Source organism: Lissotriton helveticus, chromosome 7 (genome assembly GCF_964261635.1).
Source record: "Lissotriton helveticus chromosome 7, aLisHel1.1, whole genome shotgun sequence".
In the NCBI taxonomy this organism is placed as follows: domain Eukaryota; kingdom Metazoa; phylum Chordata; class Amphibia; order Caudata; family Salamandridae; genus Lissotriton; species Lissotriton helveticus.
In genome coordinates, this window is record NC_136068.1 from 473897136 (window position 1) to 473917418 (window position 20283).

At 48.3% G+C, this 20283-nt stretch overlaps 1 protein-coding gene across 1 annotated transcript in view; it reads left to right on the top strand.

Annotated features, from left to right (window-relative positions):
* Positions 1-769: 769 nt before the first annotated feature.
* The window catches only part of C7H16orf54 (chromosome 7 C16orf54 homolog), a 33009-nt gene continuing 13495 nt past the window's right edge, over positions 770-20283 (top strand). Inside the window, exon 1 of the mRNA XM_078652442.1 lies at positions 770-931. The gene's annotated coding sequence lies outside the window, so the exon portion shown is untranslated. The remainder of the gene's footprint in view (positions 932-20283) is intronic.

Consider the following 20283-nt stretch of genomic DNA (forward strand, 5'->3'; position numbering starts at 1 on the left):
TTTCAGGAATTATTGGGTAATGGGAAGCATGTATGTTGTAAGCCTGGTTAATAAAGAAGACATGGAAAGCTTCTATGAACACTCTAACCAAATCTTTCCGGAACCGTGAACATAGGCCAATGGTTTGATGCAGAGTCAAGTGTTGCTTACAGCACAAACTGCTGCCCTGTTTTGCACCATCCTGGTTTCAGTCCTGGGGTTATGGAATTATTTGTCTAGTAACCAAGGACACAGATTGTGTGATGTAGGGATCACCTAATACCTAGCCTTCAGCTCTTCTTAATAACTAGGGCAAGATGTATTGTATTGAAATGTCCAGTCAAACTTCTTTCATCGGTTCATAGTCAGAAACTGCTCAAGGCCCTATGCACCATTGATGTGTGCTTTTTAAAATTTGCAGCCTCACCTAAAGTGGTTTTCTTAATATGTTTTTAGTTATTTCTCACTTTTTTGGCTTCATATATTTTGTGTTTCTGGTGCAAAATGGCTTCTAGAGCATCTGCAAAATTTGCTTACAGAACGGTGCTTCTGAAAAAGCTGAAGAACTGAGTTAAAGTTGTTTCTTCTTGTTTTTTGGTTGACTAGCAGCGCTGAAAGAGATTTTGATGATTGTGAAACCACGGGGCCAACCCACTGACCACATCCTTTCTTCGGGGTGGCTCTTCCCTCCCTGCCTAGGAGGAGCTACTGTCACCCTTGTCAACGCGCTACCATCTCACATTTCATTGTCATCTATGGGGGGAGGGGGCATACAGGAAATTCATTACCCAGCCTGCCTGTGGTTTTGTCACCACTCACAGATGTTTAGATAGGTAGGATTTGCAATATGTGCCACGCTCAGCCGGGGTGGCCTGAACAAAGAATGTACTTCGCCGGATCTTTATTTGGATCCATGTAACGTTCTCAGATCTGGAAGAGTTCACATTGGACGGTAAGATTTATTTATTAGTTTTGCTTTTGTTGTTGATTAGATAGATGGTAGGCGCAAAATCTTTGTCCGTGCTCTCTAAATGAAGAAATGAGGAAGTGACAGGCCGAGCTGCGGGGTGGGACTTTTCGTATTATTGGATTACATTTCTCTTATTAGGAGATTTACAAAGTAAGTACTCCAAATGCTATCTCTCTATGTGTGTCCCCGGCACTTATTTATTTTTTAACCTTTTTACTACATTACTCTTTGGGTCTTGTGTCTATCACAACAGTTGGAGGCACTTCCTCTCCACACTGAACTGTATCACATGATATCCTAACATTGCTGCATTTGCATATCCAGTTTGCCTCATGTGGTGTGTTGCTTCTTAAACTGAAAACATTGATCTCCTATCTGAGCCTGCAAGGTCTGTGTACAGGAGGGATAATAACCATTGGAGTGCTGCGCCTATAAGATCTGATGAACATCATATAGGTCTGCTGTTTGAGACTGCAAGATCTGTGCAACATAACATATACCCCAACAGTTTGAGTCCAGGGACTTTTAAGATCTGTACCATTTGTGGGGCAGCTGTGCTGTCTGATGTCTACAGGTTGCAGTTCGTTCCCGTAGCCGCCATACCTTCTACCCACCCTTTACCACTTGATGTATGTTGCTTCCGCTTAATCACTGTGTACTTACCATCTAGTCCCACTTCAGGCTACGTCACCATTCCAATATCATGCTTCGCTGCACATCCCATTAATGTCCTGCTCCCAAAGCGTGTTACGGGGTCCAAATCCCCGCCCCCATTACCCTGTCCTTTCCAATCTCAGTAAAGCTTCGCCTTTTATACTGCCACTCCTGTTACTTTTTGTACACCCCTTATCTGCTATTGTCCTGCCCACCTTCGCTGTGTACTGCGCCCTGCTCTCCATATTACCATGTCCCACTCTCCGTGTAACCCTAGCCCTCTGTTTCCCTCAATGTGCCGGAATGAGGAGAGCTAGGTGCGTCAATGGTGGTGAGATTCAGTAATTTATCAGACATGTGATGTGAGTGAGCTCTTGTATCAAATCAACAAGACCTGCCCCCCCCCCCTAAAGGACATGGAACCCTTTAATGAAGCCTCCTATCTGTAAATCTAATTTCACGCTAAAAGATAAATTTTTGTTTAAACTCTCTTAAATCTCTGACGTTTGAGCTCATGCGTTTACTTTACTTTTTTCAGATTAAGGATTGCTCGTTTTCGTTTTACTCTGTACACATTATGGTATCCTTCCTAAAAGGAAGCATATTCAGTGTGTTTATTTTAGACCTATCAGGCCATACTGACTTCCACTGATAAGATCAAGCTACTCTGACACTATCATTATTGAATGGAAAGTCTCTCATGCAGTCTATCACCACTTTGAGCAAATCAAGCTTCTAATGTTAAAATGTGTGCATTAATTTACTAATTCGAATTTAAATCTGCCCTAAATTGAACCAAGCTTGGATCCTCCCTCATTTTTAGGTCTACGTTTTGATTGTGCAGCTGTCACACATACCTATTACTCACAATACATAAAGATTGGGCTTTGGATCCGCTCCTTTTACCCAATGATTTTCAACAAAGAGCCTCTTTCATCTACTGACTTGAGATTTTTGAATCACATCTTTGCCCGGAGTATTCATCTATCACCTAATGCTATTGTCTGCTTGGGTTTATCATTTCACCCACACATAATTCCGTGCAGTGAACTGCCTGCAAGACTACTTTACAAGTATAGGCCGCTCTCCTCACTTAAGCTCTTTCCCATGAGTGTCGTTCTATTGTTGTAATGCTGCATGCATTAGCACATTAAACCTACACTATTGGATTTCCCAATGCTTGTCAAATGTACCCGCTTAAAATCTACTAACCCATAATCAAAAGTAAGACACATTTTTACTGCCCCAGACATTGCTTACCTGTACATGCTCAATAGGAGAAAAAACGCTCCAACTAACGTGCTTTTGTACATTTTTAAGTCCAGAAAACTTTACAAAATCTTCAAATATATGCGAGCCAAGATGTCCAAGAGTTCCAGTTTTCGATCCTTAGAAATATGTTTAACTTTTTGACATACCTATTTGGCATTGCCTTTGCCCCTCCCAAAGTGACTTCTGCTTACATTGAGAGCTGAGAATCTTAGAGTTCCCATAGGTCGCTCTACACTTCTCTTTAGGTCTCGCCTACAAGACAGCGTTTAGCTGTCTGGCCGTGAAAGAACTTTTGAGGCTATTTAAGGAACTTACAGTGGGTTTAGAGCCCACTCACAGCATCAATTTGCTAGTTTTGTTGACTCTCTCATTTTCTTGCTTTTTATTCAATGTCTTTCCTTCCTCTGGTTTTTCCCTGTCCCTTGGATTATAGCCTATTTATCATCCTATCGATCGGTTGTCTTTTATATTTCCACTGCTCAGTTTTGTTTTTTTTGGGGGGGGGGAGTACAATAACTGCTATTTGTTGCTTGTCGCTCTGCTAAAGAATACACCCTTTTTGCACTTTAAAATTGCATTAGTCTTATTGACTGATCGGAGTGGCGTCCGACGTCTCAGATTGGCCAATAAAAAATAAACATGGCACCTGCGTTATTCTGGAGGTATGCCTACACCATGATGCAACTGGCCGCATAATTGCACCTATTTTTTTTTTTGCTGATGCTGTGCAAAAAGCATTGGCATAGTGAATAGGTCTACAAGGCAAGAGTTATAGGCATTGGCAATGTTTATTTCTTATTTGAATTTAAAAACAGACAGAGACCATCTGAATATTGGCCTTGACGTTATTTGACATGGTGGCCATTGATTTCCAAAATATAGGCTGAAAATATTCCTTACAAAAACTTCAAAAAGCCTCCAAATTCTAGGCATGAAGTTTTACCACTTCCCGTCCAAACAAGCCAACAAAAGGTCCAATTAAGATACTACTTTGATGTATATGCTCAGTAGTGATGCTTACCTTTGAGCACCTGCTCTGAAAGGGAACCCTGATCCCAAAAGTATACTTAGTAGCAATGTATCTCTTCAGCATACACTGTGTAGTGGGACACTATCCCACTACAGCTTTTAAGAAGTGTCACAATACATCTGCACATGTTCAGAAGAGACACTTATCTTACACATAGTCATTGCAGTATCCATGATGAAAAACGTGACAAAAAGAACGCACATTAGGTGTGGGCAAAAGCTGTAAGAGCGCAGGTGATGAAGCTGGGACAGAGCACCACAATATGAAACGTGTCACAAGCAAACATTTGCAGCTCCAAGGGCCATATGTACGGCGTGCTAAATAGCACCTTGCAAATTGTGAGTATTTTGCGACTTGCAATTTGTGAGGCGCTATTTTGCATGTACAACAGTGTGTTTACCACTGTTTGCGATTCCCAATGGGGCCGCAAATTGCGAGGCTCATGAAAATTAATGAGCGACCCATGTTTGGGCATACCCTGGCAACTTAGGGCGAACACAAACACAAGGAGAGGATGGACGGAGCGCAGAAACTTTTCAGACACTCACCCCCAGTAAAGTTGGCAGGGTATGTCCAGACGTGGGTTCCTTGCTCACTTTGCAACTGGATTCAAGCTACCCTGGCTGATGAGGGGTGTTACACTGAAACCGGTCCCAGGATGCTTGTTCCCGGTTCAGGGAGGACCTGGCTTGGCAGTTCGGGCTGGACTGTTCCCATGAGGTACAGGGTCAAAACTGACTTGAATATAGCTGTTTCTGAACTGGGGTGGCAGAGTGAGCTAAATAATGATGATGGATTCAACCCAGATCTGTGACTGGGGGGGGAGTGTATGAAATGTGTCAGCACCCTGTCCATCATCTCCTTGTGTTTGCTTTTTTTCTCCCTAAGTTGGCAGGGTATGCCCAGACATCGGTCCCTTGCTCACTTTGCCACTGGATTCAAACTAGCCTGGCTGATGAGGGGTGTTGCCCCGAAATTAGTCCCAGGATGCTTGTTTCCTGTCCAGGAAGACATGGCTTGTAAGATTGGGCTGGACTGTTCCCATGAGGCTCAGGTTCAAGACTGATTTGCATATAGCTGTGTCTGAACTGGGGTGGCGAAGTGAGCTAAAGAATGATGATGGATTCAACCCAGATCTGTGACTGGGAGTGAGTGTTTGAAAAGTTTCAGCACTCCGTCCATCATCTCCTTGTGTTTGCTTTGTTCACCCTAAATTGACAGGGTATTCCAAGATGTGGGTCCCTTGCTCTCTTTGCCACTGGATTCAAGCTGGCCTGGCTGATGAGGGGTGTTACCTCCAAACCAGCCCAGGATGCTTGTTTCTGGTCCAGAGAACACATGGTTTGGCAGTTCAGGCTGGACTGTTCCCATGAGGCACAGGGTCAAGACTGATTTGCATATAGGTGTGTCTGAAATGGGGTGGCGCATTAAGCTAAAGAATGATGATGGATTCAACCCAGATCTGTGACTAGAGGTGAGTGTTTGAAAAGTTTCAGCAATCCCTCCATCATCTCCTTGCGTTCGCTTCGATATGCAACCTAGGCATGCCATTGCTCACAAACCACACACTCAGGTAATTGTAATTGGGAGTGCTCTTTATCTTCAAATTTGCCAATTTCCACTGCAACCTGTACTTATTAAGATGGTGTCTAACTATGACAATCTTTGTCTTCTTGCAGTTTGAACCAAATTTGTTGTTGATATTATAGGCATTTAATGTATCCAGGGCTTTCTGCATTCCCACTTTCATGTGATCCATTAGTATCATGTTGTTGACATACTGCATCAATGCATCAATAGAAAACAATCTGGTCCAATTTTAGGCGGTAACAGATTTGCAGCTTTTAGAGATTGTCCTTGGTCAGTGGTGTGCACATTGAAGAGCATGGGTGCGAGGACACATCCTTGTGTTAGGCCTTGGTCTGTGTAAACTTTAGCGGGTGCCATGTTTTGCATACGCTTAAGCTCAATTCGCACACAGGCTTGGAAATAGAATGCAACTATAGCATCCAGAAGCCTTTTCAGACTGCCCCATTTATTTAATTTGTTTCAGAGGAACATGCTCAATCATTCTGTAATTTGTCGGATCTGTGTTATCACCCTTTTTATGTTTAGGTTGGAGGATCGATCCTCTCCAAAAGTCAGTGACTGAGGCAGTTACAATGCAGTGCTGGTTAAGAGAAGACAGAAGAGCACCCCAGAAAACATAGTCCTCCTTGAATAAATGAGCGGGCCCCAACCTTCTTATGTTCTTGAGAATTTGGTCACATGGCACAGTCCCCATGCGTTGGGTTTGTTGGAGGGCTTATTGTGTGACATCCCATGGTTTTGACTTGCATTTGGTAAAGTGCTGCATCATCCAGTGGCTCAAGATGATTAACTGGAGGAAGGCATGCAGTACAGTGCTTAAACATGTTTGATTTAGATGTCTGCGGGGACTCCGATGTGTCTGTCATGGGAGTGAGAGTTTAAGTTGTTAATATACAGCAAGAATACTGCCTGATTCTGGTGTTTCTAGAGGCAGTGTAAGTTTAGCCATTGCATCTCTTGTTCTAGACTTTTATTGGCTGTCATATGACTCTATTGTGTAACTTTCTGGCTATAACACATTTGTCGCGAAGATCCTCACTCATGCTTCATTTATATTGGTGAGTGGCATGCCTCAAGGTTCTTTTATATAGTCAGTAGATCTAGACCTTGCCCCTTAAATATGGGTAAACAAAGAATCAAAAGGGGGAGTGAAGAGGTAGTGCTAGAAAGTACTCCGGTGGGCGCACCCTTCTCCAGTTAATGGTATAAATAAACAACAAGGCCCACCTCTAGAAGGTTTCCTGAGAGCCAGAGTATATCAGGCATACACAGTATTTGTACAATACCCCTCACACACCAAAAGGGCCCTTGGTGTCATGCTTCATCATCGGGGTCTTCCCGCCCGCTGCGGGACGGGGGGTGCTACGACTAGCGACTATGTTGGAGCACTTAGATATTGTAAGTGCTATGTGAAGTGTATTGAGTGAGTGTGAATACGGTCAGGAGTGATGTGGAAAAGTGAGATTTAAAAGAATACCTGGCCTTATGAAAGCAAAAAATTATTTATTAGTCATAGGCTGGTATCGTTAAAAATAGTGTGGCGGAGACAATCTAGCTTAACAATGGGCTAGTTCTCCTGGTGTTGTCAACATGTTTCGAGGCTGACTGCCTCTTCGTCAGGACGGGGTCAGATCCCTCTGTCACTCACTAAGGTTGGCAACAATGTGTGCTATGTGTATATACAAGTGAATAGAATATAGATTATAATACAACTGCAATATGGCATTCAATTTTAAACAGTTATAGCCCTGTCAGTATTTCTGAGTCGTGGGCTGGAATAAATAGGAGTCAGTGCCCCATGAGTCGGTCTGGAAGAGGGGTACATGGAACATCCATTAGTTCACGAGCAGTCCTCGCATCCGCGGCTTCCGCTGTGTAAGTGTAGCCATTGCATCTCTTGTTCTAGACTTTTATTGGCTGCCATACGACTCTATTGTGTAACTTTCTGGCTATAACACATTTGTCGCGAAGATCCTCACTCATGCTTCATTTATATTGGTGAGTGGCATACCTCAAGGTTCTTTTATATAGTCAGTAGATCTAGACTCTGCCCCTTAAATATGGGTGCCTGCTCATCACAAGTAACTTCCCCCTGTTGAACAAGTTAACTAGGTTAGTCTTAAATCAGGTTATTTAACATACTCTCCTGTGCGATGTCTTTGAGATGCTCTTGATCGTTACTAAAAAAATACATCCTCAAAGCCCTCTTACAAATAGCAATCCTTGCAAGAATACAAATTAAAATCACCCATCAACATCAACACTGTAAAACTGGGAGTCCAATGATTAAAATCATCTAAAAACGTTTTAAGATCCCTGACAACATCATACGACTCCCTCATTAAGTTATAAACATTCACAGCTAAATCCTAAGCGAATTTGAAAAAGTCAGCAGGATGCCAAAAGTATAAGGTGCATTGGATACACTCCTCTTCACTTCACAATTTAAGTTGTTTTATGAACATCACAAACCCCCCTGTGCCCTACCATGAGTGGAAGGGGTGGCATTAGAAACAAAAGTAGCATTGGCATGTATATGCATTATTCCATCTATATCTCACATCTCTTGTAAGCTGATGAGATCAAAGGTGCTTAACATTCTAAACCACTCGTCATCACCTAGTTTCTCAAGGACCTCCTCAATGTTCCAGTTTATCACCTTGAGGGTGTTGGAAGGGCTTAAGATGTTAGAAACAACAGGGTTACCTGATCCTGGAACGAGTTAGTCTCGAGCATTTAGCCCACTTAAAGGTTGAAAGTGATTGGTGGGTAGTTGTATGGGGGCCTTTCCCTGATGGCAAAACAATCTGGACTCCGCGCTGGCCCACTTTCAACCCCCACCCTCAAAGACCGCATGCCAGTAGGTTTATAAAACAAAAAACCCAGGGAGAGCAAAGAATTTTACTCCTGGGGCAGAGCCGGAGGTAGTACTATTAAGGAAGTGACCCACCCTCATCAGTAGCTGAAGGAGAGGTTGATCTGTCTGGATGCTGTTAACTCTTCTGCACTGCCAGTCGACTACTCTGGATTCTAGGTCATCTTCCTGAGATGTTCCTGTGTACCATGGAGGGAGATAGCGCCTCATCTGGTGTGGTGTGAGTGCCATGGTATCCCCACTGACGGAGATATCTGTAGGAGTTGCAGTCTCGGAGCAATCTGTAAGCAATGAAGCAGTCTGAACCACAGGGTATGAGGCTATCTCTAGGTGGGGAACTGATATAGCGATGCAGGCATAATATAATACACCATTCCAGCGAGATGCCCAGGCATAAGATGGATCTTACCATTTTGGCTTCTGTCTTAGCCAATTCTTTGCTTGTTAGGATCTCTGTGAGTCGCTATTTTCAATACTGACAATTTGGTTGTAGAGACATCACTCTTGATTTTGGCTACATGCATGGTATTCATTTGGCTTAGCTGAGGGATATAGCTATGTCCAGATGGATGTTTGATTGACAAGGTTTGCCTGGGTCAAGGTCAAAATAGTATTAAATGGTTCCTTTAATCAAAAATTGTGCATGTCAAAACAATGCAAGTCAATGCTACAGACAGTTATTTAGCGCTTGTCTGAAACACGATTTGTGTTTTTAAGCATGGGAATCTATTCCAGAGCCGCCTCCTGCTCAAGTGCTTCCACCTCTCCAACCCTGGCAGGGTATTTTATTTTCCAACCTCCTATTATTTTGCCTTCCTTTTTAGGACTAAGAGCTAGGACATGAAATGCTGGAAAAAGAACCCGCTTGAAGGCGGGGGACAGGGCATGACCACACTGATGCAGGTTTGAAGAATAATCAATACATTGATATGGACCAACACTGAGTTTTGTAGTGCGTTAGGTGGTGGGCCTCACTAGAATCAAACACGGCACACTTGAGGTTTGTTAATGGTCAGACACTTACTGAGCCACGCCCAGGTCTTGGACTATTTATCTCTAAACCTGCGTGCTGGCCGAGCGGACGCTGGCCCAGCCCATTGCTTCCACGCCCACGGGGTCTTCTGCAGCCGCCCCCCTCACAACGGGTGCGAGGTAGGCTGGTCCGCTCACAGACAACATTACATTCCTCCTTTACCCAAAGGAACAAACAGCCACAACAGGGTAAACATTTCAAAACTGTAAAACAATAAACATCAGTCTCTGACAGCTAAAGCATTCGTGGAACAGTCTTACTTGGTTTGCCATGGCTCTTCACTCTCCAGCTCACAGAGGTCGGCAGCAGGCAACAAAGTCCTGGTACTTCTGGGACGGCCGTGGATGGGGCCACAAGTTGTACCGGCACTGACTGTCTCTAGTCGGAGAGGTCAGAGGTGTGTCCATCGAGTCAGCCGCCTTGGCGGTCGCCTGGCTGCTTCGGCTCTCATGGCCTTGCGGTCCTCCCAGACCCGGGGCAGCTCGGCTGTCTTCTCCACTCGTGACCGGGCGGTGGTTGCTGTCTCCTCCTGTCTCCTGCGGGCGGTCCGGCTCTGTGGTGCTAGGCTCACTGGGCTCTGGGAATTCTTCAAGCTCGTCAGCGGGGACCTTCTTGTAGAATGACACGTTCCTGGTTACCCTTTCCATTCCTCAAGAAGCGGTTATCATAGTGCCCTTGATTTCAGTCACTGTCCATGGATCCAGGTCACATGGCACCAGCACTTGGTCGCTGAATGCGATGGGACTATCTTCAGCCCTTCTCCTCCTGGATGCGTCTTGGTTGGTTTTTGTTCGCCGGGCCATTGACTGATTCAGAGGATTAGGAGACTTTGTCCACGCCGGGTGGTGTGAGATGGTATCAGTCACGGTTCTGCCAAAACAGAGGTGGCTCGGAGAGATGCCGGTGGGGCAGTGTGGTGTGAGGCGATTTTCCCGGAAGAACTGATACAGGGCCAGCTCCAGGGTTTGGCCATTCACAGTGGCTATTTGGATTGTCTTGTTCAGAGTCCGCATCAGTTGCTCCACTTCTCCGTTTGCCTGGGGCTACCTGGGGGTCACCTGGCGATGTTTAACCCGGTGGGACAACAGGTACTCAGAGAGTTCAGTGCTGATAAAGGGTGGGCTGTTGTCCGTACGGAGTTCTCCAATGAGGCCATGAGTTGCCATCACCTTTTCCAGTTTGGGTATAACGTCAGCGGCTGCTGTGGAGGACAGAATCTCGACCTCGGGGTACCGTGAGAAGTCATCCACGACTACCAACATGTATCTCCCGTCTGGGAGGCTACCAAAGTCCGCACTGGCTCTCTCCCACAGGGAGGAGGGGCCATCCTCGGTGATCACCGGCGCTGGACGGTAGGGAAGGCTGGTCACCAGACATACAGGACACTGCTGGATGATGGACTCGACTTGTCGGTCTAGGCCAGGGAACCAGACTTTACTCCGGAGGCGGTTCTTTGACTTCACTATCCCTTGGTGCGCTCCATGTGCTAGGAGGGCCGCTTGGTGAGTCAGGCGCTCAGGCAGGACAAGGCGAGGGCCTCTTAGGAGGCAGCCATCCGTAGAGACTGACAGTTCGTTGCGCACCTGGTATATGGCTTTCAGTGTGGCTTGCGCTTCTGTGGTGCGGAATGGCGTTGGACTTTGGAGTGGCTTCCAGTCTCCCGAGGAGAGTGCTCGGATGGCGATCTGGTGGCAGTCGTTGTCTTTTGTGGCCTGTACCACCTGTTCCAGGGAGATGGGGAGGGGTCTGGACCTCTCGATGATCATCCTGACATACTCTTCCATGGCCGTGGCTTCCGCCGCTTCTGGCTCGGTGCCTGGGCGGGCGTGCCAAGACAGGAAGTCGGCTGGGTTGCGGGTGCCTGATCTGTACTCCACCGTGAACTGGAATTCTTGGAGTTGTAACGCCCACTTCTCTATCCTCGGTGGAGGACGTGATGAAGATCCTTGGAAGAGTGGGATGAGGGGTTTGTGATCAGTTATTACCACAAACGGATGTCCATACAGATAGATGCGGAAATTGTGGCATCCCCACAAGATCGCAATGGCTTCCTTCTCAGTTTGCGAGTAGCGTTGCTCTATGGGTGTAAGGGTTCTGCTAGCATAGGTGACTGGGGCCCACTCCCCACAGGTCTGCTGTTGAGCCAGGACTGCCCCTAGGCCCGTTGGGCTGGCATCCACCACCAGTTGTGACTCATGTCGAGGGTCAAAGTACGCCAGGGTCGTGTCAGCTGGGAGGGCGGCCTTGGTTCTCTGGAACGCCTCTTCTTGCTCTGTTACCCAAGCCCAGGGACAGGTGGACTTGGAGAGGTCACGCAGGGGGGCAGTCAGATCCAACATATTTTTGATGAAACGCCAGCAATATGTGACCATGCCCAGGAAGCTGTGGACTCCGGACACTGATGTTGGTGCAGGGGCGTTCTGGATGTCCTTAATCTTGTCCGGGTCTGGGCCGATGCCTTTGTCCGAGAATCGGTACCCGAAGAAACTGATGTCCCTGCGCAGGAACTCGCACTTCTCACGGTGGAGGGTGAGGCTGCTGTCTTGGAGCCAGGAGAATACAGCGTGGAGGAGTTGGATATGCTCCTCCAGGGTGGGTGCATGCACAAGAATGTCGTCACTGACATTTAGGACACCTCCCAGCCCTTGCAGAACATTCTTGACGATGTTTTGGAACACCTCGGCAGCACTGGATATTCTGAAATTGAGGCGAGTGTAGCGCCAGAGCTCAGTGTGGGTGGAGAACGTTGTGATAGGACGAGAATCCGGATGGAGTGGAATCTGGTGGTACCCTGAGCAAAGGTCCATTTTCGAGAACCACTTGGAGCCAGACAGTTCTCCTATAATGTCGTCCACCGTTGGGGTCAGGTTGCGCTCGCGCTTGATGGCGAGGTTGGGGATTCTCATGTCCACTCAAATGCGGACGGGCATCAGGCTGATTTGGCTTCTTTGCGACGACGATGGGCGACACCCAATAGGTGGGGCCACGTACCCGCTCGATGATTCCCGCTTGCTCCAGGAGGTGCAGCTCTGATTCTACCTTCGGTCGAAGATGGAAGGCAATCCTCCGGTGGCGGAGGGCAACCGGGGCGACTGACCTGTCAATGTGAAGGCAGATAGCAGGGCCACTCAGGCATCTGATCCCGTCGAAGAGCTCCGCGAACCCTTGCAGCAGGTTATCCAAGTCATTGGCATGAACTGTGAGGGCAAAGTGAATCAAACTGAGATCTTGCGCCGTCCTGCAACCCAGCAAGAATCCAGGGGCCAGATGTAGGTAATGTGATTTTACCGATTCTTAAATACCGAATTTTACCGATTCGGTATTTAAAAATCGGTAAATGATATGTAGGTAAAAATCGGTATATTTTACCGATTCGGTAAAAGTCGGTATCGGACGATCGGAAAATACCGATCGGTATTTACCGATCGGTATTTACCGATCGGCATTTACCGATCGGCATTACCAATGCATTCCTATGGGCCTTTTGGCCCATAGGAATGCATTGGAAATAGAGATCGGTAAATACCGATCGGTAAATACCGATCGGTAAATACCGATCGGTATTTACAAAAACGTGCAGAAAACAAAAGTGAAACTTAAGACAACAGCCAATCAGGTGCAACCACCCTCCCCCTTCCTACCAGGAAGTGCCTGCCCAGCCAGCTGCAACTCATTAGAAAGTTCTGGAGGCAGGCAGAGCTGAGCAGACAGACAGAGCAGCAGGGAGAGAGTTGTTGTGAGTGAAACACAGAAAGAATGGCAAGCAGCACAGAGAGCCGGAAGGCTGAGAGAAAAAGAAAAATAAAGTTTAGCAACATGGAGTTGCAGGTACTAATTGAGGAGGTGGTTAGAGTGCACACCCAACTTTTTGGAAAGCTGTCCCTCACACTAGCAGAGTCAGCAGAACGAAAGCTCTGGCTGCACATTGTAGAAAGGGTGAATGCTGTTGGAGTCACCACCAGGAGCATGGAAGAATTGAAGAAAAGGTTCTATGACCTCAGGAGCCACACTAAGAAAAAGATGGCTGAGCTGCACAAACAGGCTGGACTCACCGGGGGAGGCAGGAATCCAGCACCCCCCCTGACTGACCTGGAGGAGTTGGTGGCGTCTACCATCGAGCCTGACAGTGTGGTGGGACTGGGAGAAGTGGACAGCTCAGCCAGAGCCAAAGCAAAAGGTAAGAAGCATGCGCAGCACAACACCCCATACCGAGCAGCATCCCTTAACCCTTTGTGCACAGGCCAACCCCAGTCCAGTACTGCTAGCACTATACAGGAGCAATGCATTATGGGAAATGTAGTCAGCAAATATTAGACCTTGTATAACTGAACAGACATCAGCAAGGCAGTGAAAGTAATGCAGATTAATGAAATTTAAATGTGTAAAGATTTATTTTAAGTCACTGTGACACAGTAGCACTCAGTTGACATACGCTTATTTACACCTAGGGGCACCATCAGCCAGTCAAGGCACACCGACAACAGGGACAGCAGCAGCGAGGGAGGAGAGTGAGGAGGCAGGGCCAAGCCATGTCCATGCATCGCAGGATGAGGAGGATACAACTGCCATCACACAGGAAGAGGAGACAGTCCTGACCCCCGAGTGTCCACACTCCCCACACCTTTCCCAATCCCCAGCATTGCACTTCTCTCCTGAGACATCCCCATCAATGCTTCAGGCTGCACCTAAAACCCCACCAGCCAGGAGGCGACTCGTGGCCCCACTGAAAATTATGGACACAACAGAAGCTGAGGATGAGGACACTGCACCTAGGCCTCAAGCTGCACTGCAGCCCAACACAGATCCTGACACCATACGCAGACGTCGCAGCATGCCCAGCACTGCAGGTGGCTCTGGAGATGGCACTGTCTTCCGTGGGCTGGAGGGAAGCATGGTGCGCATCCAGTGCATGCAGGGCAAATCTCTACAGGCCTGCCACCGCCAAATCCGTGCCCTAAATCAAACAATAGGAGAAATGGGGAAGGGCATTATTGACATCGCACAGAGCAACAGGGACATTGTCAAATCAAATGATAACCTAGCTGCAGGAATTACTTCTGCAATCACGCAGCTGTGCACTGAAATGAACAACATAGAGCACACAAGGCGCAGGGACGCCCGAGCAACCAATAGGGCCATTAATCGCCTCGCCACTGCCACAGCCCAGCTATGCCGTAGAGGCAATAATATGCAGGAAAGCCTCACCCAGAACACGGCCAAGGTCACCAGGGGCATGGCCAGTATAACCAGTGCCCTAGAGGCAATGATGATCTCTCAAACAGCTCAAAATCCTGCCCTGGATGTGCCTGAAGGAGAGGACACCAGTAGCCGCAGCAGCTTGGGAAGTGCTGTGTTGCCACCTCGTAGGAGCCGCAGGCGCCCAGCTGAGCCTGCAGGCCAGGAGGAAGGTAGTGAGGAAAATCCCAGTGGCTCTGGGAAGCGGCCACGAAAGTGACTTTGCCAGTGTGGGTGATGTAACCCAGGACATGTTGTCCCCACCTTTGTTTAATTTCATTAGTTGCACTTAAGTGCTTTAAGTTTGTGGCAACATATAAATACTTTAGTACCATACACAACCTGTCTGTGTCTCATTACTTACTCAGAAATAGTTGCTTGTTATTTCCTCACGTCTGTATCTGCCATCACTTGGTGTTGTGACTCCAGCAAGTTGTCTCTCAGGCACAGCATTGTCGTCGTCATGATCCTCATAGTCAGACAACTCGACCTCTGTACCCTTCCTCACAGCCAAGTTGTGCAACATGGCACAGGCAGCTATGATCTTGCAGCAGGTGGTGGAGGTATACTGCCTTGCGCCTCCACTCTTGTGAAGGCATCTAAATCGGCTTTTCCATATGCCAAAGGTCCGTTCTACCACATTGCGTGTACTTTTGTGGGCCCGGTTATACCTCCTTTGGCTGGGTGTGGAGGGGTTGAGGTAGGGAGTGAGGATAAATGAACGTAGGGCATATGTACTGTCTCCTAAAAGGGAAATGGGAATACATTACTCACATGCATACTTGTAATTCTCACTGCAATAGGTGTGGAAGGGGTCGCAGACTCTGTCTTACCTAGGAGGTATCCTTCGCCAAATTCCTCTGCTGACAGACGTGCATAGATGCCGCTGTTCTGAAATATATAGGAGTCGTGGGTACTTCCAGGGAATTTTGCGACAAGGTCTGTGATGACATACTTTGCGTTGCAAATCACCTGGACGTTGATGGTGTGGCTTGACTTCATATTGCGGTAAATGTATTCTGTGGCAGCAGGGGGACAAATGGGGATGTGTGTGCCATCAATGCATCCGATGATATGGGGAAATCTTGCCATCTGGTAGAACTCAGATTTTGTTTGAACAAGTTCAGCATGGGTGGATGGAAAAGAAATGTAATGCTCCATCCTATGCAACATGGCGTCAAGGAATTTGTGAAAAAACCTTGAGAGGCTGCTCTGGGTCACCCCTCCCGCCACAGCAACCACGCTCTGGTAGCTCCCTGACGCCAGCAGGTGGAGGCTGCAGAGCACCTGTACATGTGTTGGAATTGCATGTGCCCTTGGGGTGGGGTGCTCCAACAGTGGTTTGAGGTTCCTGATGAGCTCCATGATGGTGTCTGGAGCCAACCTGTACCTTTGAAGTATCTCCTCCTCTGTGAGCATGAACAGGGTCACCCTCTGCCTGTAGACCTGCTCCTGTCTCAGCCATTCCCTCTCTCCTTCCTCCCGTAGCCGTAGCCGTCTTGCTATTACATAAAATGCCGCCATTGTGCAAACTGAATTGCATTTTGGGTCCTTTTTTATAGGCTGCACCTGGTTACCACCTGATTTGAATCCATGGTAAATACCGACTCTTAAATACCGATTTTGAGGCAAAATCGGTATTTCAGAGCCTCCCTACATCTCAATGTTCAATTTTACCTATTCTTATTTACCGATTCGGTAAATTTACCGATCGATAACTATACCGATCGTTAACTTTACCGATCGGTAAGTTTACCGATCGGTAACTATACTGATCGGTAAATTTACCGATCGGTAATTTTTCATAATCGGTATTTTACCGATCGGTAATTTTACCGAATCGGTAAATTTACCGATTCGGCCTCTTTCCTATCACCTACATACCGAATGCTCAATACCGGTCGGTAACGGCAGAAAATCGGTATTTTCGGCCGTTTCCGACCGGTATTTGGCTACCTACATCTGGCCCTTTCTGTGAGACATATACTTTGGCTCGCTGGTGGGCTGCATCGTGGGAGAGATCAGCTTGGAATACCCCGCACAGCCGGAGTGGGTGCCTGTGCCGTAGGCGTAGACCTGCACTCTGGTGGGGCGAAGCGTCGGAGGGTTCGGCAGAGTTCTGTACACACTGGCAGCCATGAGGTGGCTCCTGTGTCGATGAGGGCTGCGACTGCTTGGTCTTGCACTTTGAAGGTGCACATGGGTGTGGCAGGCTGAGCGGCTGATAGGGTGTTCAGCATCCGGACCACGTGGACGGTGACTGCGTCAGCATCAGCATTGTCCATGTCACTGCTGGTCGAACTGTCGGGGGACGGTTTGATCGCACGTACCCTCTTAGGCGGGCCACTCTGTTTCCTTCTCGGGGTGGATCTACACACCTTTGAAAAGTGATTCACCTTTCCACAGGCACTGCAGGTTTTGCCTTGCGCAGGGCAGGCACCGTCATGAGGCGTAGGGCCACCGCACCACCCGCATGGGCCGCTGCTTGACGTTTATGCGGGCTTGGAGGACGTCTGCCGGGTGGTTCTGGTTCGTGGCTCCTGGGTGTCGGTCCGAAGGGCACACACTGGTTCCGTCTTGACAGAGATGGCAGGTTAGGATCCATGTGCGCTGCTCTGGCCTTCGACAACTCTTTGGAGCGGCCAAGCATCAGGATGTCCCTCATCGGCATGTTGTTTCTTACAGGACCCGCTTGCGCAGTTTGGAGGACGCACAGCCCTGGATGAATTGGACGCGAACCTCGTCGTCCTCGTCCGGGAGGGTGCACGTGCTCGCTAGCTCCTTCAGCCTGGCATAGAAAACATCCACCGACTCCTCCGGGAGTTGGTGAGCTTAGCTGAGCAGAAACCATTCGTAGTTGGAGCTGGCAAAGGGCTCAAAGTAGGCGATGATGGCGTCGCGCATCGTGGTGTAGTTTCTGGGTGGGCCACCTTCTCGGATCCGCATCGAGATTTTGTGGATGTCTGCCTCGCCAAGATGGAGCAGCATGGACCGCCGCCGCAGAGCCGCGATTTCAGCAGCCTCAAAAAAGTTCTCCAGGCGCTCCACCCACTCTCTCCAGCGTGCCGCTTGGGATGGCGGGGGCCCAGTGACAGCGAAGGGCTCCAACGGGGGCACTGTAGTCATGGCGGATTGCTACCAGGCGTGACCAGGCTGGGCAGCCGGTGGAGGCAAGACAGTTACTAGTAGACCCCAAGAGTAGGCCCAAGGCCGACAGGGCGTGAAACTGCAGCAGATTGGAGGTGCAGTCCGCAGGGCCGTGCCAGGCGTAACCGCAGGGTGTGTTTAAGAATGTGCGCGGGGGCGCTGCGTGGCTGTAGCTTGCAGGCACGGGGCAGGGCCTGGAGGTGTCCTCAACGGTGTAGAGGGTTTGGGTCTGGTGCACCTCTGCACCACCTGGCTTCAGCAGCAAGCACAAAGTCCTGGGGGCCGTGGCCTGAGCAGGAGGGCCAAAGGAGACTGTGCAGGGCGTGCGCAGCACAGGCTGGAGTCTTGATGGCTGTGCGTGTGTGAACGCACTCACCGGCGTGTTTCAGGCAGGCTTGGAGGGCCGGGGTGCAGCTGAGGCCCTAAACGTGTGCACGCATGCGCAACTGGCCTGTAGCGGAGCGGAGGCAGCAGCGGGCCACACATGGCTGAGCGCCGCACTGAGGCACAGGAGGAAAACCTCGGAGGTGGAACAGGCTGGTACCAGGGGTGCGATGCAGGGCACCGACGCTACAGCAGGCCCCGCCTTTGAAAGCCGCGGGGGCTGCGTGCACTGAGACAGATGCACCGGAGACAAGGTAGGCCGTTCTGGAGACGCGGCTGGGGCGCTCCCACGAAGGACGTGCCGGTATCAGGCACAGATGCAGCAGCGAAGGTCGGCGGGGTGGTGATCCTACCTTCGTCGCCAGTGTTGTGTCGTAGGTGGTGGGCCTCACCAGAATCAAGCACGGGCACACTTGAGGTGCGTTATTGGCCAGACACTTACTGAGCAACTCCCAGGTCTCTGGGCTATTTATTTCTAAACCTGCGTGCTGGCCGAACGGACGCTGGGCCAGCCCATTGCTTCCACACCCTCTGGGTCTTCCGCAGCCGCCACCCCCCCTCACAACGGGTGCGAGGTGGGCTGCTCCACTCACAGACAACATTACAGAGGAACACCTCTCAGTCCTGAGTGGATGTGCACTACCAATAGATGCTGTCTCAGAAGTAACTGGCGGAGCCAGCTCTGGTGCAGATCAGTCAGGGGCCACACAGGACGAGGATGCCACCTACACTGATCAGAAAGGGCCACCACAACTCCTGGCAAAGTTCACAGTGAGCACTTATTCAATCAGGTCGGAGTGTGGTGAGCTAGGTTGTGCTAGGACCCTAGGTTCTTTGAGTACTGTTAGAAAATGAAAGTGCCAGCTACACTACTCTGAGCTTCATTGTGAGTTTTGGTGCACCAAAGGAGAGCAGCTATGACCTCACAGGAGATCAAGTGCAGCCCAACCTGCAGACCCTGCTCCTGGCAGCCATCTTTCCCATAGACATTTAAACACACTAAACTCAGATCCACAAACCCAACATCCCCCATGTGTATTAAAGGATGCTTTCAAACCAATATAATCTAATTTCAGTTGGTTCAAGGCTCTATACCTCTCTAAGAGACTATGATTAATACCCCTTCAATATCCCCAAACATTTGCAGACCTTACTCTCTTCATATACTGAGGATTCAGAAGACCAAGGCACCCCTCTCCAGTCTTCACCTCAACGAAGACCACATTCATAATGATCCTGAAAGAAGTTAGAGCCATAAAAAATCATTCAAACCTAAGAAACATCTAGACTTAATGCCTTAACACAAAATATTAATCTGTTGCTGGACAACGAACTTCCTTTGAAGCCTGCACTGAGACAGAAAACATAGTAAATCAGTTGGAAAACCTACTAAAAGCACATCTAATCAGTACTCTGCTCCAAAGGAAAATTCTCATAGGAAGATGTGAATGCTTAGAAAATAGGTCTTGAGGCACAAATCTATGAAATGTAGGAGTTCCCAGTGGTGCAAATGGGGTGGGGGGAATGTCAATTTCAATTTTGTTCTGTGAGTATTAGACCTTCCCAGTTATTACGTCCTTGACAAGGTCCAAGAATATGCTTCCCAGGAAACTTAGCCTCTCAACAGCCACAGTAGACCAATTACCACGCAGCCCACCTCAGCCAGGTAGCAGACCATACACTATCATTGTCTACTTTGTACATCTCAGTCTGATAACAGATCACACACTGTGATCGTCTTCTTCCAAAATTTCAATAGCAAGTAGAAGATCCTGTCACTTGCTAGGAAAAGGTCATTGATTTCCACTTAGGAAGGTTTCACTTCTGCTATATTTTTCAACCAGTTTTGAAGACCAAAGCCACCCTGTGGGGTCTGAAATGGTCAGAATGGCTAAATACATACATTGCACCAGATCTATTCCATCAGGCATATAACCACATGTTTGTATCATGTGTGGCTTTAGATACACATGCTCTACAAACTCTGGCCATCAACCTGTTGTGATTCCTTCCCTAGTCCACAATGCACAAAGACAACGTTACCTTCTGCCATCGAGTTCAGATGTTTTGTGTACAAGCTCAGGGATCAATTTGCTTTTCCTGATGTTTTCAGA